This window comes from Daphnia magna, linkage group LG1, assembly GCF_020631705.1.
Source record: "Daphnia magna isolate NIES linkage group LG1, ASM2063170v1.1, whole genome shotgun sequence".
Lineage (NCBI taxonomy): Eukaryota > Metazoa > Arthropoda > Branchiopoda > Diplostraca > Daphniidae > Daphnia > Daphnia magna.
In genome coordinates, this window is record NC_059182.1 from 3,272,009 (window position 1) to 3,287,063 (window position 15,055).

General features: G+C 34.1%; 3 long non-coding RNA genes across 13 annotated transcripts; 2 read left to right on the forward strand and 1 right to left on the reverse strand.

Annotated features, from left to right (window-relative positions):
• The first annotated feature begins 1,636 nt into the window (after positions 1–1,636).
• On the forward strand, positions 1,637–5,024 carry LOC116923265. Of its 6 annotated transcripts, XR_004394485.2 has the most exons (5): positions 1,637–1,833; positions 1,911–1,941; positions 2,081–2,164; positions 2,230–3,117; positions 5,010–5,024. It is a non-coding gene; the product is annotated as an uncharacterized LOC116923265 (long non-coding RNA). The 6 variants fall into 6 exon arrangements; XR_004394486.2 differs by having other exon boundaries at positions 1,637–1,842; positions 1,911–2,164; XR_004394482.2 differs by having other exon boundaries at positions 1,638–1,941.
• A 140-nt stretch (positions 5,025–5,164) lies between these two features.
• Positions 5,165–6,364, forward strand: LOC116923288. 2 transcript variants are annotated; one of them, XR_004394489.2, is made up of 3 exons: positions 5,165–5,287; positions 5,346–5,516; positions 5,580–6,364. It is a non-coding gene; the product is annotated as an uncharacterized LOC116923288 (long non-coding RNA). The 2 variants fall into 2 exon arrangements; XR_004394491.2 differs by having other exon boundaries at positions 5,346–5,488.
• Positions 6,365–6,643: 279 nt separating this feature from the next.
• On the reverse strand, positions 6,644–8,203 carry LOC123469888. Of its 5 annotated transcripts, none has more exons than XR_006643201.1 (3): positions 7,492–8,089; positions 6,925–7,430; positions 6,644–6,867 (listed from the first exon to the last, which is right to left on the reverse strand). It is a non-coding gene; the product is annotated as an uncharacterized LOC123469888 (long non-coding RNA). The 5 variants fall into 5 exon arrangements; XR_006643198.1 differs by having other exon boundaries at positions 6,925–7,434; XR_006643199.1 differs by having other exon boundaries at positions 6,925–7,012; positions 7,108–8,089.
• Positions 8,204–15,055: the final 6,852 nt, after the last annotated feature.

A 15,055-nucleotide genomic window follows, 5' to 3' on the forward strand; every position in this document is an offset into this window, starting at 1 on the left:
GAAGGGTATTCCTTCCGAAGGGCCTTCCCACTTTCATCCAAATCTTCAAAAAACGACATCTCTTGAAATTCGAAAAAAATTACACTGTATAATCAAAATCTTCAAAAAACGACATCTCTTGAAATTCGAAAAAAAATTACACTGTATAATCAAAATCGAACGTTGATTTCGATTAAGTATTAGTTTTCTCGTTAAACTAGCGTTTTTTTAAATAAACGAAAACAAAGTGCTGTTAGCGTACCAACTTTATTTATTTTTTTATTTTTTACGTTTTGTTCAAAAACTTTAAAACCAATGGAAAAAACAACTTGATTTCCATGAGTCATAAATTTTGAATTAAAATCATGTATTTTAAAGAAAAATTTAAATTTTGGCCAAAAATGAAAAAGTGGGAGGGGCCATCCCACTTTCGTCAAAATCTGCAATAAACGACATGATTTGAAATCCTACATAAATCACAAACCAAAATCAAAACCGAACGTTGATTTCAATTACGTTATTGTTTTCTCAGTAAACAAGTGTTTTGACCTTTCAAACAGTGTATCGTATTTGAAAAAAAACGAGTATTTTAAAAATACAAATACTATATTTTAAAATACTCGTCCTTCAAAATACATTTTTTCTTCCAAAACCTAAAATACCAAATAAAATAAAATACAAATACAAATACAAATACAAAATACTTTTTTCCTTTATGGAGCAGTTGGAGATCCTACGTTGTGCATTCTCCGCAAATGCGAAAAATCAAATTTGTGTCCAATCTGTGGTACGCTGTCTACAGCGTCTTATGGGAAAACCAACCATTTCACTTTAAAAATATTGTTTTCTTCTCTATAACTATGTTTTACCTCACTGTTGTACCTAACAGTGGATTCGCTATTCATTTGGTGATAATTCACCAATTTAAGTTAAATTTTTAAGTTTTCCTAAAAACCTCTCACGGTTTCCTTCGCAAATTCTGGAGTTGTTGTACTTCGTTTGAACAGGGAATTTTCTTTTTAGGAAAACTTAAAAATTTAACTCCATCCTTGTGATTCTTTTCACAGTTTCGTACGCAACACTTCATCTTGTTAAATTTACAAGTTTGACGTTTATAGAGTGAACAACAATACACCAGCTAGCTAAAGAATTCGGGTTCTTCTGCTAGCCGGGTCGATCACAAAAAAGTACTCTTAAACAAAAATTAACTACAAATAAATTAGACTTAAAAGGAGAGGGAGGGAAAAATTTGGTTATCCAAATATATAATACGTTAAAGAAACTTGTGGTTTAATGAAAACATACACGAGACAAACAGACGACGAAAAATGCAATTGAAAGTTTTGAAACTAGAAAAAGCTATTGCAAAACGTTTTGCAGGTGCAATAACGCTGCCAAAATGAAGTTACTTTCGATTCATACACTGTTGCCAATTTACAAACTTCAAATCTTTGAAAAAAAAGTATTTTGTATTTGTATTTGTATTTTATTCACTTTCAGCGTAAACGACCAATACAAATACAAATACTTTAAATAAGAAACAGCCCAAATACAAATACCGAATAAAATACGTATTTTAAGTATTTTATTTTAAAATAATTTTATTTTAATACCCAAATACGATACACTGCTTTCAAATTACCTGTACCTGGCACAGCACAATCACCACACCAGCACCACCTGGTATTCACAGTGCAGAAGATTTTACCACATTTTTTCTACTACGCGCAGTCTAAGACAATACGAAGTTAGTAAACTCCATCAAATCGTCTGCAGAAAACACCTAACATATAAAAAACTCAATCAAAATAGGAGCAACAATGCTGAAAGAATTAAGATTCTTCTCGAAGATGAGTAATTACAGTACACAGCATTTTCAAGTATGGACTAAAGACTGCAAAACAAACGAATTTTTTTTCTTTGTATTTTAGGAGAGTTTTGCCTAAATGGATGAATCATCAGGTGAAACATGAAATTAGTGTAGAAGCTGCCTAGATAAACTGGAAACCGTTTTGTGAACAAAATTACGCAGCCTGCATAGGCTATGCTATGATATAGCTTCAAAAAATTGTGTTTATCGATTTGTTTTTTTTTGCTTCAGGTGTTGGAACAAGTTACTTTATGGAGGTGAAGTGTCAATTTGGATTGTCAATCATTGGTTGAGATGGAAAAAGTGCATGGATTGGTAAGAATCAAAATAAATAATCCTTAACATTTCAACTCTTGTTATTTGTCTGTTGGTCAATATAGGATCACAATTTTATTTCCACACTTGTCTTGGAATCCTGGGGTTCTCACAGTTGTAGCGGAACATTCTCGTCTGTTCTGGCCACAAATAATGTAAGACAAATCTACCCACATCAAACATGGAGCCTGTTCTGGCTCATCGATTTGTTCCCCGTGCGTCCGAAATTTTTCCCGTTTCCAGCGATTATTGTCCGCGTGCGAGAAGGTTAGACGACTGTGATACCTGAACGGCTTACTCAACTGACGAGCCAAAAATTACAAGCCGATGCCCAACCCGGTGAAATCCTGGACACTTTATTACACGTGGTCAACACAATTTCAGGTACTCAGCCCATCCCGGTCGAATTAACCCCTGACAAGTCTTTGTTGTCTGCCATTAGACAGAACGAAGGTTCGGAAAGGCATGGAATTCCCACCGAATCGAAAATGGAGCATCTCGATCACCTGCTCCTGATTGTTGAATACTTCTCCTGAAACATGTGATGAAAGACTAGGTCAAGATTGTTCTAATTGTCTATTTGTCTAAATAGATTGTCTAAGTTAGCAATCCATTTCACTGATAAATGATAAAAAAAAAAATGGATATCATTTTTCATTCTGTGTCATTTTTTTTATTTTGTGATCAGTGTTCTGCATCTATCAATTCAAAGTTAATACTGGAATGGTGAGAGGTAATGTAGTTCACAACTTTAATATGGGTTTAGTGCAACTGTCATTTTTTTTAATATTCTATTTCCTTCAAGTATCTGTATATTGATACATCGTTTAGTTCATTCAACTGGTTTTAAGTGTTGGTGTCACATAATTAAATAGTGTGAGGATTTGGTTTTTACAATAAGATGAGTAGACCAAGCATATCCACAGTTGTTCAGCTTATGCGATTCAACATTTGTAAGTCTACATAATAGAAAGCTAAACTTTTCTTCTTAGGATGCACACTCATTTGCAATTAACAGATCAGTTTTCCTCATTGTAAAACAAACATTGTCAATTAAGTTATGGAACTACTAACTGTGATGCACAGAATGTCATACTAGCCTTCAGTATACCGAAGGCTGTAGTCAGTAGTTCAGTAGAATAGAGGTAATTATTGACGTCAACTTGCTTTTGATATGGACGCCTTATTATGTCATTTCACCAATATGTTGGGATTCTGAAAGGATTTTGCACGAAAAATCTTTAGATAAGAACGCTGAAAACTTCCGTTTCGTAATAAATCAGTATTTACTACGGAAGCTTTCGAGCCAAATGTCAGCTTCTTCGAAGCTGCATCAACAAGATATGCGGACTCACAGCAGAAACGTTTATTTTCTTTTCTATTTGCTTTTTTATATAATAAAATTCCTTTCATTTTAACATTCCATTAACGTAAACCCAACAATTCGGTAGCAGACAAGCTATTATGTCTGAAACCCCGAACTTTCGGAGTTCCACAGCACTCTCGCAAGATGCTAGTGGAGTGGACCCCATGTTTTTATAAGTCCTGTTACATTTTAGCTGCAGATTTTCATTTATTATTAAGTATTTCACAAGTTAAATGTAGACATTCTTTATTTATAACAATTAAGGTGTTTTTATTGTTAGATTTCTGGGTTTTTTAAATGTGCAATCTTAGCGTACGTAGGTCGTAAACCAACCTGTACTTTCAGAACTGTAAACAATCCTGTTAACAATTATTTATATCGGTCTATTTTGCAACTAGGCAAATCTTGTTAACAATTTAAAGAAGAGTGTAGCTCATTTTTTGGATTTCCAAAATTTAAATTTCCGGTTATACTTCCGGTTTTAAAATGGCAAATTACTCTCTATTTGTTGATCTGCCAGAAAAAAGATTCACATTTTCATGATCCTCATCAAATTTGAGGTCGACTACATGGATCAGCTCAAAATACCCGAAAATCGTAAAAAATCGCAAATTTTCCTGAACTAGTTCATGAAAAATCACGATTTCGTTCAAATCCGGCTTTTGGCTAAAAACACGCCATTCCCACCCGAAATTTGATAAGGATCACGAAAATCTGATTCATTTTGTTATGAGATTACTATTTTCGGAGATATTGGCTACTTCCGGTGACTTCCGGAAAAATTCTACGCGATTTTGCAGAAAGTAAAAAATGAACTGTATTCTTCCCACTGTTTTGAGTAATTTTATCTCAACTGATGAGATTTGGTAGCCCTTTTTCTTTCTTTTTTCTGCTATCTACGGTACTCGGGTACTGGTTGATCTTACGACATGTATGCGAATGAACGGATGTGATATGTTAGCGCCTTATTCTGCAGTGCAACTACTCGCTAAATTTTTGGCTATCGCGGGATTAAAATATAATTAATTGTCTGAAAAAGTAAGGATCAAGCACGTTAAACGCTAAGTTTTGCACTTCTTTTTGAAGTTATATCTCTTTTCATTGGGTATCAAATAAGAAAATTAGATGGCGTTGTTGTTCCCCTATAATGGCCTATCGTTTGTAACTAGTTAAATCGATGCATGTTAATTTTCTAAACTGCGGTGTGTTTCGATGAAATATTCATCTAAAAATTAAAGGTATGTTATCTACCGTTCTTTACTTCCATTTTTATGTATGTATTGGAATAAAACACTTTAAAAAGGTTGTCTTTCATATGTGACAGTTCTGATTGTTATCAGCTATTCTAGTTGCTAAACTAGGAAATAGTAGGCTATCTAAACTTTTGCTTTTTATCATACCATTTACTCATGGAAAATGTATTTAACTCACATTATGCCTTCTGCTTTATGAGTTAGCTGATTACTTTGTTTACATCAGGCTTGTGGCACTTAACACTGGAGCTTGAATGCTTGACGCTGAAGCTTAAATGTCAACAGTAAGACTGATTATGCATACTTAAACGGCAAGTATTGATTCTATTTGTGGCAATTGCCTCATAACAACATATTTTATTCAGTAATATTATTTTCCAATTAGTGAATGCAGGTTTTCATCTAATTAGTGTTAGCAGACATTGATCATCAATGTTTCTTGTAAACAATTCTCTCTATTTTGCTTGCCATCAAATTTTGCTTTAGCTCTACTGCCTCACCGAGGTATTGTAATTAGCATGTTATCCTTACTCCATAAATGTTAAATAATTTCCTATATTAGAACCATGAGTGGGAGCATGACTAGTTCAATTTCATACATCACGTCATTATTCCGAAGGCCTATTCGTGTTCCAACCAACCGTCGCCTTCATCGGTACTAAGCCAACCAACATTTACATAACTGAACGCCATCGCTTCATCAAAGTATAGATTGTTACCAAATGTATAATTGGTTGGTTTAGTGTTCTATCACGCTATTGTTCTTTTGTATAATTTCTTTACTTCTGTTGTACAGATTGCCAACGGTAAACAAATTAGTCCTGATCTTCACCTTTTCTTCCGCCTCTCCATCTTGACCTCATCGTCTTCAAGCTGTTCGTCTTCGTCTCGCCATCTTCAAGCTGGTCGTCTTCGCCTCGCCGTCTTCAAGCTGGTCGTCTTCGCCTCGCCGTCTTCAAGCTGGTCGTCTTTGCCTCGCCGTTTTCGTCTGACCTTCTCCATCTCATCGCTTTTGCCGCATGGTCTTGGATCTCGTCTGTCTTCGCTTCATCGCCGTCATCGTGGACCTTCACGTTTTTAGTATTTTATTTGTTTGTTTTTTATTGTTGTATAGTGGATGTCTAAAGTTAACCCGTTGGCTGCCACCCATTTTGCTCCCCTTTTTTTTTAGTTGTAGGGACTGGCGGCGCTGTTCTGCCCCATGGTTGATCACCCGTGGGGTGGGGCAGTCGCCTTGCGCCTTAGGGCGCCGTAGGCAATGCACCAGTAGGGACTTCCCCTTGTCGATGCGATGGTGGAGTACCTGGGGTGTGCATTCCCGTAAAGGTCTCCATCGTCAAGTCAGCCCGGACTTGTCTTCGGACAAGTCCCCCTTTCATCGGATCCCTCTGAAACGATGCGTAGCGATTGTAGAAAAACAACCTACGGGTTGTAATGGCTTGGCAGCCAACGGGTTAACTTAAGTGTTTGTATGCATGTATGTATTGTATAACGTGTAATGTATATATTGAATAATATGTAATGTAAAACAGTGGTGGAATTGTGGGTGGAGGTGGGATAATACAAAACCAATTCCATTTACATCTTTGTGTATTGAATATTATATTTATGTTTAAAGAAGCCCATTTCAAGATAACAACTTAAATTATTAATTAGTAGTCTATAGACAACAAGTACTTAACTTAGAATTAAGATTTGGAATGAAAATTCTCAACATTGATAACCATTATCCTGTCAAGAACTTGAGTTTTCCAAATATAAGCTCAAAGTAGTTTTGTTGAATTCAATCCATGTTTTGCATATTGCTCTGTTCACACATTTCAGCAACTTTTCACACATGCTTTCTCACTAGTAGGTAAATAGCTTCAAAAACTTTTAAATTCCAATATAATTCAATTACACCACCAAGGCAAGAAAACAAAGTTAAACAATCTATATTGTGTTGCCGGCCTGTAAATTAGATCTCTTGGACTTGCTCTTGGTATGCTGTCTCCTAAGTAACAAACCAAGGAGAGTGTCCTGCAGCAACAGCTACCATACAAGAATTCTAAAGATGAGAGTGGAAATAAAATTGTTGGTCCTGCCTAATAGACAAAATAACAAAAGTTAAGGTGTTAATTATGCTTTCTTCCCACTCTTACCAATCCCTGTTTCTCCACCTAGACCAACAGAAGAGAAATTAAGTCCCATATTGCCACTCCACCTCCATGTTATTACTTGATCCAACACCTAAGCAAAAAAAAAAAAACACACACAAAACCAAATAAATGAACAAAATCCTTCATAATGCCAAACCTATCACACCAGCAAACAGTTTCAATTACAAAGGGTGTAGGCCAGGCTTGGCACCCAAAGGGGAACATGCATATTGCTCTGTTCACACATTTCAGCAACTTTTCACACATGCCTTTCTCACTAGTAGGTAAATAGCTTCAAAAAATTTTGAATTTAAATATAATTCAATTACACCACCAAGGCAAGAAAACAAAGTTGAACAATCTATATTGTGTTGCCGGCCTGTAAATTAGATCTCTTGGACTTGATCTTGGTATGCTGTCTCCTAACTAACAAACCAAGGAGAGTGTCCTGCAGCAACAGCTACCATACAAGAATTCTAAAGATGAGAGTGGAAATAAAATTGTTGGTCCTGCCTAATAGACAAAATAACAAAAGTTGAGGTGTTAATTATGCTTTCTTCCCATTCTTACCAATCCCTGTTTCTCCAACTCAACCAACAGAAGAGAAATTAAGTCCCATATAGCCACTCCACGTCCATGTAATTACTTGATCCAAGACCTAAGCACAAAAACAAACAAATGAACAAAATCTTTCATAATACCAAACCTATCACACCAGCAAACAGTTTCAATTACGGAGGGTGTAGGCCAGGCTTGGCACCCAAAGGGAACCATGCCATTCATGTAACTTGTTGCCTGACACATGCCAGAATGCTTCTATTAGATACGTATCAATGGAAAGATGCAAAATTTGACACGGGGCTTCGGCCAGCGAAAAGAACGGATTAGCATGTTGACACGATCAGATCAGACAAAGGCATTCGTATGAATGGCAAGATGTTTTCTATGATAAACGAAATGTACGAGTATGTAAAAATTGGTAAAAATAACTTGAAAAATGCAGTTTCTTTGTTGGTTGGAGAGTGTCAGGGCCAAGAAATTCAAAAATATATATATAATAAAGCAATATAAGATTTTTTAAAAAAGGAAAACTATCAGAAGATAATTCGTGGTAATCGATGCTTCGTTCACATGGATGGGCGGTGGCGCACTTCAGACGTTGCACTTCTACGTTGACAGATCGGGACCAAAAAACCTTTTTTTTTTTCAGTAATTAAAAAACTCCATTAATATTTTAAATTTTGTTTAAAATATATTATTTCGACTCAGAATTTAATGGTAATTACGGAAATAAAGTTTTTTTTTAAAATAGGCATTACAGTTTTTTCTGTCAACGTCACTGGAATCAGCGCTTCCACTTCTAGGGTAATTGAAAGTTGGAAATTGTCATCTAGGGTGCTAGGGACTTTCTAGGGATATCGTCTTTATTGGGAATCTAGGGATTTTCTAGGGTTTTTGTGATTATCTATGCAGATACATAGGCCACTATGGCTATCTTGTTTTTTCCCTCTAAAAAATGGGGTAACCTTTTGCTGAGAAAATGTTTTCCACCCGAAAAGAGCTTCTCTTGCAGGTGTGTTGGTGTTCATTAGACGCAGACTCATTTGTAGCCAGAAGGCACTCGCAACAGGCGAAAAATCTCCGCCCTGAAATCCTCGTTTTATCGTATAGGGTTTCTCGCAGAAGGGTAACCCTTTTCTTAGAGGGAAAATGCAAAATAAACAAAATTGCCATAGTGAAGCAACCAGGGATCTATAACTCTGATCTACGCAAAAAACAAATTTTTAAATTTGGTGACCGTGACCAGCTTAAAAACTAGGGGCCCTCACTCCGTTCAGGAAGTTCCCCATAGGGTACGGCCTGGTCGCCAATTCGCCATATTATCTCGGAAACCGTTTGCCCTTCAGGAAAAACAGACTCCGTATACATGTCCTATGAGGCGTGCGCTGATCATCAACGCCTTCATCCCGCCTTCCCACTTTTGTCAAAATGGGCCAAAAACGACATCTCTTGAAATTCTCCAAAATTCAGACGGCATAATGGGAATTGAACGCTGATTTTAATTTAGTCATTGGTTTTCTCTTTAGACTAGCCGTTTAAAAAATTAACGAAAACAGTTCTGTTAGCGCACCAATTTCATTTATGGTTTTTAACATATAAATGAAAAACTATAAGACCAATAGAAAAATAAACCTGATTTCCATGATTTTCATTCAATTCTGAATCTAAATCATGTATTTTAAGCCAAATTTGAAATTTGGCCAAAAATGAAAAAGTGGGAAGGGTATAGCCTTTTCACTTTTGTCAAAATCGGCCAAAAATGACATCTCTTTAAATTCTCCAAAAATCAGACGGTATAATCGAAATTGAACGCTGATTTCAATTTAGTCATTGGTTTTCTCTTTAGACTAGCCGTTAAAAAATTAACGAAAACAGTTCTGTTAGCGCACCAACTTCATTTATGGTTTTTAACATGTAAATGAAAAACTATAAGACCAATAGAAAAATAAACCTGATTTCCGTGATTTTCATTTAATTCTGAATCTAAATCATGTATTTTTAGTCAAATTTAAAATTTGGCCAAAAATGAAAAAGTGGGAAGGGTATAGCCTTCCCACTTTTGTCAAAATGGGCCAAAAACGACATCTCTTGAAATTCCCCAAAATTCAGACGGCATAATGGGAATTGAACGCTGATTTTAATTTAGTCATTGGTTTTCTCTTTAGACTAGCCGTTTAAAAAATTAACGAAAACAGTTCTGTTAGCGCACCAATTTCATTTATGGTTTTGAACATGTAAATGAAAAACTATAAGACCAATAGAAAAATAAACCTGATTTCCGTGATTTTCATTCAATTCTGCATCTAAATCATGTATTTTAAGCCAAATTTGAAATTTGGCCAAAAATGAAAAAGTGGGAAGGGTATAGCCTTTTCACTTTTGTCAAAATCGGCCAAAAATGACATCTCTTGAAATTCTCCAAAAATCAGACGGCATAATCGAAATTGAACGCTGATTTCAATTTAGTCATTGGTTTTCTCTTTAGACTAGCCGTTTAAAAAATTAACGAAAACAGTTCTGTTAGCGCACCAACTTCATTTATGGTTTTTAACATGTAAATGAAAAACTATAAGACCAATAGAAAAATAAACCTGATTTCCGTGATTTTCATTTAATTCTGAATCTAAATCATGTATTTTTAGACAAATTTAAAATTTGGCCAAAAATGAAAAAGTGGGAAGGGTATAGCCTTCCCACTTTTGTCAAAATGGGCCAAAAACGACATCTCTTGAAATTCTCCAAAATTCAGACGGCATACAACATGGTCGCGCACGTCTGGACGAAGCCTATGGCAAAACTGCGCCGTCACTTTTGGCCAATAGGGTGCGACACTTATCGTCCAGACGACGCCTATGGTCTCTAGATGACACTTATCGTCCGGACGACACTTATTATTATTAGATGTGGCCTCAGCTGACAGAATGGACGCTTACAGCTGTCAAAAATTTATGTTTATTGTTTTTTGTTTTTTTTTATTTGGTTTTAAAGTGAGTTGTATTTGTGTTTGTATTTTTAAAATCTATATATATGTTTAAAAAGAATAAACTTTTTAGTGAAAAACAGATTTGCTGTATTTTATTTCTTTTAGAACTACGAAACAAATTTGACATTAGAACAGAAGTAAGAATATATTATTATTTGATAGGTAATATTAATGAATTTCTTACCAATTAACGAATTTTATTTAGGATTAGTGAAATGTATAAAATTTTTACAGTGTTACTCAGCCAAAGCTTTAAATTTGCATTCAGTGTGTTGGCTGCGTTTTCCATCCACGTTGGGAAGTACACTTTTTGATTAAGAAGGTAATCTATTGTGGCATTGTAAAAAAATTAACACACTTATCAAACAGGTAACTTATTTCACAAAATTTTAATGTTATAGCCCTGACATCACTCTTTTATTTTCCCTTTTCCAGGTATCGGAATCCCACTAGGTTGACCGGGGCAACAACCAACAATTGAATAGTCAATTAGAAAGCAACCTTCTTAGCCTACCATCAATAACTAAGACTATACCATTAAAGCTAATTATGTATTTTTCAATTTACAAATGTAATTAAATAATGAAACAATCAAAACAATTTGTTCATGTCACTCTTCACTCATTGTATTTGCTTTATGTTATTGTTTATGAATAAAACACTTACTGCTTACTCTTTAAAATACATTGAGTTTTTTTTATGTACTTGGGTTCACATACATTCTTGGTAATTTAAAACGTTGGAATAATAATAAGTAAAAGTTAGAATTCAAATTTGAATTACGCGCGTTATCAAAATGGCCGCGGCAATGGATGCCGGGAAGGGGCCAAGGGGGGTACATTTTATTGTAATTTGCGGTTCTTAAACTATAAAAATCGAAGTAAAATATCATATTAAACCGTGCTAGAGATAATAAAGAATATAAAAAATAAGTTTTATGTTTATTTTGGAGTAAAATTTTTGATTTTTGGAGAATTTCAAGAGATGTCATTTTTGGCCGATTTTGACAAAAGTGGAAAGGCTATACCCTTCCCACTTTTTCATTTTTGACCAAATTTCAAATTTGGCTTCAAATACATGATTTAGATTTAGAATTGAATGAAAATCACGGAAATCCGGTTTATTTTTCTATTGGTCTTATAATTTTTCATTTACATTTTAAAAACCATAAATGAAGTTTTAGCGCTAACAGAACTGTTTTCGTTAATTTTTTTAACGGCTAGTCTAAAGAGAAAACCAATCACTAAATCGAAATCAGCGTTCAATTTCGATAATACCGTCTGATTTTTGGAGAATTCCCTTCCCACTTTTTCATTTTTGACCAAATTTCAAATTTGGCTTAAAATACATAATTTAGATTCAGAATTGAATGAAATTCACGGAAATCCGATTTATTTTTCTATTAGTCTTATAATTTTTCATTTACATTTTAAAAACCATAAATGAAGTTGGTGCGCTAACAGAACTGTTTTCGTTAATTTTTTTAACGGCTAGTCTAAAGAGAAAACCAATGACTAAATCGAAATCAGCGTTCAATTTCGATTGTTCCGTGTGATTTTTGGAGAATTTCAAGAGATGTCGTTTTTGGTAGATTTTGACAAAAGTGGGAAGGCTATACCCTTCCCATTTTTTCATTTTTGGCCAAATTTCAAATTTTGCTTAAAATACATGAATTCGAATCAAAATTGAATGAAAATCACGAAAATCAGGCTTATTTTCCTATTGGTCTTATAGTTTTTGATTTAATCCTTAAAAACCCTAAATTAAGTTGTTTCGCTAACAGCACTGTTTCGTTAATTTTTGAAACGGCTGGTTTAACGAGAAAACCAATTACTAAATCGAAATCATCGTTCAATTTCGATTATTCCGTGTGATTTTTGGAGAATTTCAAGAGATGTCGTTTTTGGTAGATTTTGACAAAAGTGGGAAGGCTATACCCTTCCCACTTTTTCATTTTTGGCCAAATTTCAAATTTTGCTTAAAATACATGAATTCGAATCAAAATTGAATGAAAATCACGAAAATCAGGCTTATTTTCCTATTGGTCTTATAGTTTTTGATTTAATCCTTAAAAACCCTAAATTAAGGTGTTGCGCTAACAGCACTGTTTCGTTAATTTTTGAAACGGCTGGTTTAACAAGAAAATCAATTACTAAATCGAAATCAACGTTCAATTTCGATTAATCCGTGTGATTTTTAGAGAATTTCAAGAGATGTCGTTTTTGGTAGATTTTGACAAAAGTGGGAAGGCTATACCCTTCCCACTTTTTCATTTTTGGCCAAATTTCAAATTTTGCTTAAAATACATGAATTCGAATCAAAATTGAATGAAAATCACGAAAATCAGGTTTATTTTCCTATTGGTCTTATAGTTTTTGATTTAATCCTTAAAAACCCTAAATTAAGTTGTTGCGCTAACAGCACTGTTTCGTTAATTTTTGAAACGGCTGGTTTAACGAGAAAACCAATTACTAAATCGAAATCAGCGTTCAATTTCGATTATTCCGTGTGATTTTTGGAGAATTTCAAGAGATGTCGTTTTTGGTAGATTTTGACAAAAGTGGGAAGGCTATACCCTTCCCACTTTTTCATTTTTGGCCAAATTTCAAATTTTGCTTAAAATACATGAATTCGAATCAAAATTGAATGAAAATCACGAAAATCAGGCTTATTTTCCTATTGGTCTTATAGTTTTTGATTTAATCCTTAAAAACCCTAAATTAAGTTGTTGCGCTAACAGCACTGTTTCGTTAATTTTTGAAACGGCTGGTTTAACGAGAAAACCAATTACTAAATCGAAATCAGCGTTCAATTTCGATTATTCCGTGTGATTTTTGGATAATTTCAAGAGATGTCGTTTTTGGTAGATTTTGACAAAAGTGGGAAGGCTATACCCTTCCCACTTTTTCATTTTTGGCCAAATTTCAAATTTTGCTTAAAATACATGAATTCGAATCAAAATTGAATGAAAATCACGAAAATCAGGTTTATTTTCCTATTGGTCTTATAGTTTTTGATTTAATCCTTAAAAACCCTAAATTAAGTGTTTGCTCTAACAGCACTGTTTCGTTAATTTTTGAAACGGCTGGTTTAACGAGAAAACCAATTACTAAATCGAAATCAGCGTTCAATTTCGATTATTCCGTGTGATTTTTGGAGAATTTCAAGAGATGTCGTTTTTGGTAGATTTTGACAAAAGTGGGAAGGCTATACCCTTCCCACTTTTTCATTTTTGGCCAAATTTCAAATTTTGCTTAAAATACATGAATTCGAATCAAAATTGAATGAAAATCACGAAAATCAGGCTTATTTTCCTATTGGTCTTATAGTTTTTGATTTAATCCTTAAAAACCCTAAATTAAGTTGTTGCGCTAACAGCACTGTTTCGTTAATTTTTGAAACGGCTGGTTTAACGAGAAAACCAATTACTAAATCGAAATCAGCGTTCAATTTCGATTATTCCGTGTGATTTTTGGATAATTTCAAGAGATTTCGTTTTTGGTAGATTTTGACAAAAGTGGGAAGGCTATACCCTTCCCACTTTTTCATTTTTGGCCAAATTTCAAATTTTGCTTAAAATACTTGAATTCGAATCAAAATTGAATGAAAATCACGAAAATCAGGTTTATTTTCCTATTGGTCTTATAGTTTTTGATTTAATCCTTAAAAACCCTAAATTAAGTGTTTGCGCTAACAGCACTGTTTCGTTAATTTTTGAAACGGCTGGTTTAACGAGAAAACCAATTACTAAATCGAAATCAGCGTTCAATTTCGATTATTCCGTGTGATTTTTGGATAATTTCAAGAGATGTCGTTTTTGGTAGATTTTGACAAAAGTGGGAAGGCTATACCCTTCCCACTTTTTCATTTTTGGCCAAATTTGAAATTTTGCTTAAAATACATGAATTCGAATCAAAATTGAATGAAAATCACGAAAATCAGGTTTATTTTCCTATTGGTCTTATAGTTTTTGATTTAATCCTTAAAAACCCTAAATTAAGTGTTTGCGCTAACAGCACTGTTTCGTTAATTTTTGAAACGGCTGGTTTAACGAGAAAACCAATTACTTAATCGAAATCAGCGTTCAATTTCGATTATTCCGTGTGATTTTTGGAGAATTTCAAGAGATGTCGTTTTTGGTAGATTTTGACAAAAGTGGGAAGGCTATACCCTTCCCACTTTTTCATTTTTGGCCAAATTTCAAATTTTGCTTAAAATACATGAATTCGAATCAAAATTGAATGAAAATCACGGAAATCAGGTTTATTTTCCTATTGGTCTTATAGTTTTTGATTTAATCCTTAAAAACCCTAAATTAAGTGTTTGAGCTAACAGCACTGTTTCGTTAATTTTTGAAACGGCTGGTTTAACGAGAAAACCAATAACTAAATCGAACTCAGCGTTCAATTTCGATTAATCCGTGTGATTTTTTGAGAATTTCAAGAGATGTCGTTTTTGGTAGATTTAAATGACAAAAGGGGGAAGGCTATACCCTTCCCACTTTTTCATTTTTGGCCAAATTTCAAATTTTGCTTAAAATACATGAATTCGAATCAAAATTGAATGAAAATCACGAAAATCAGGTTTATT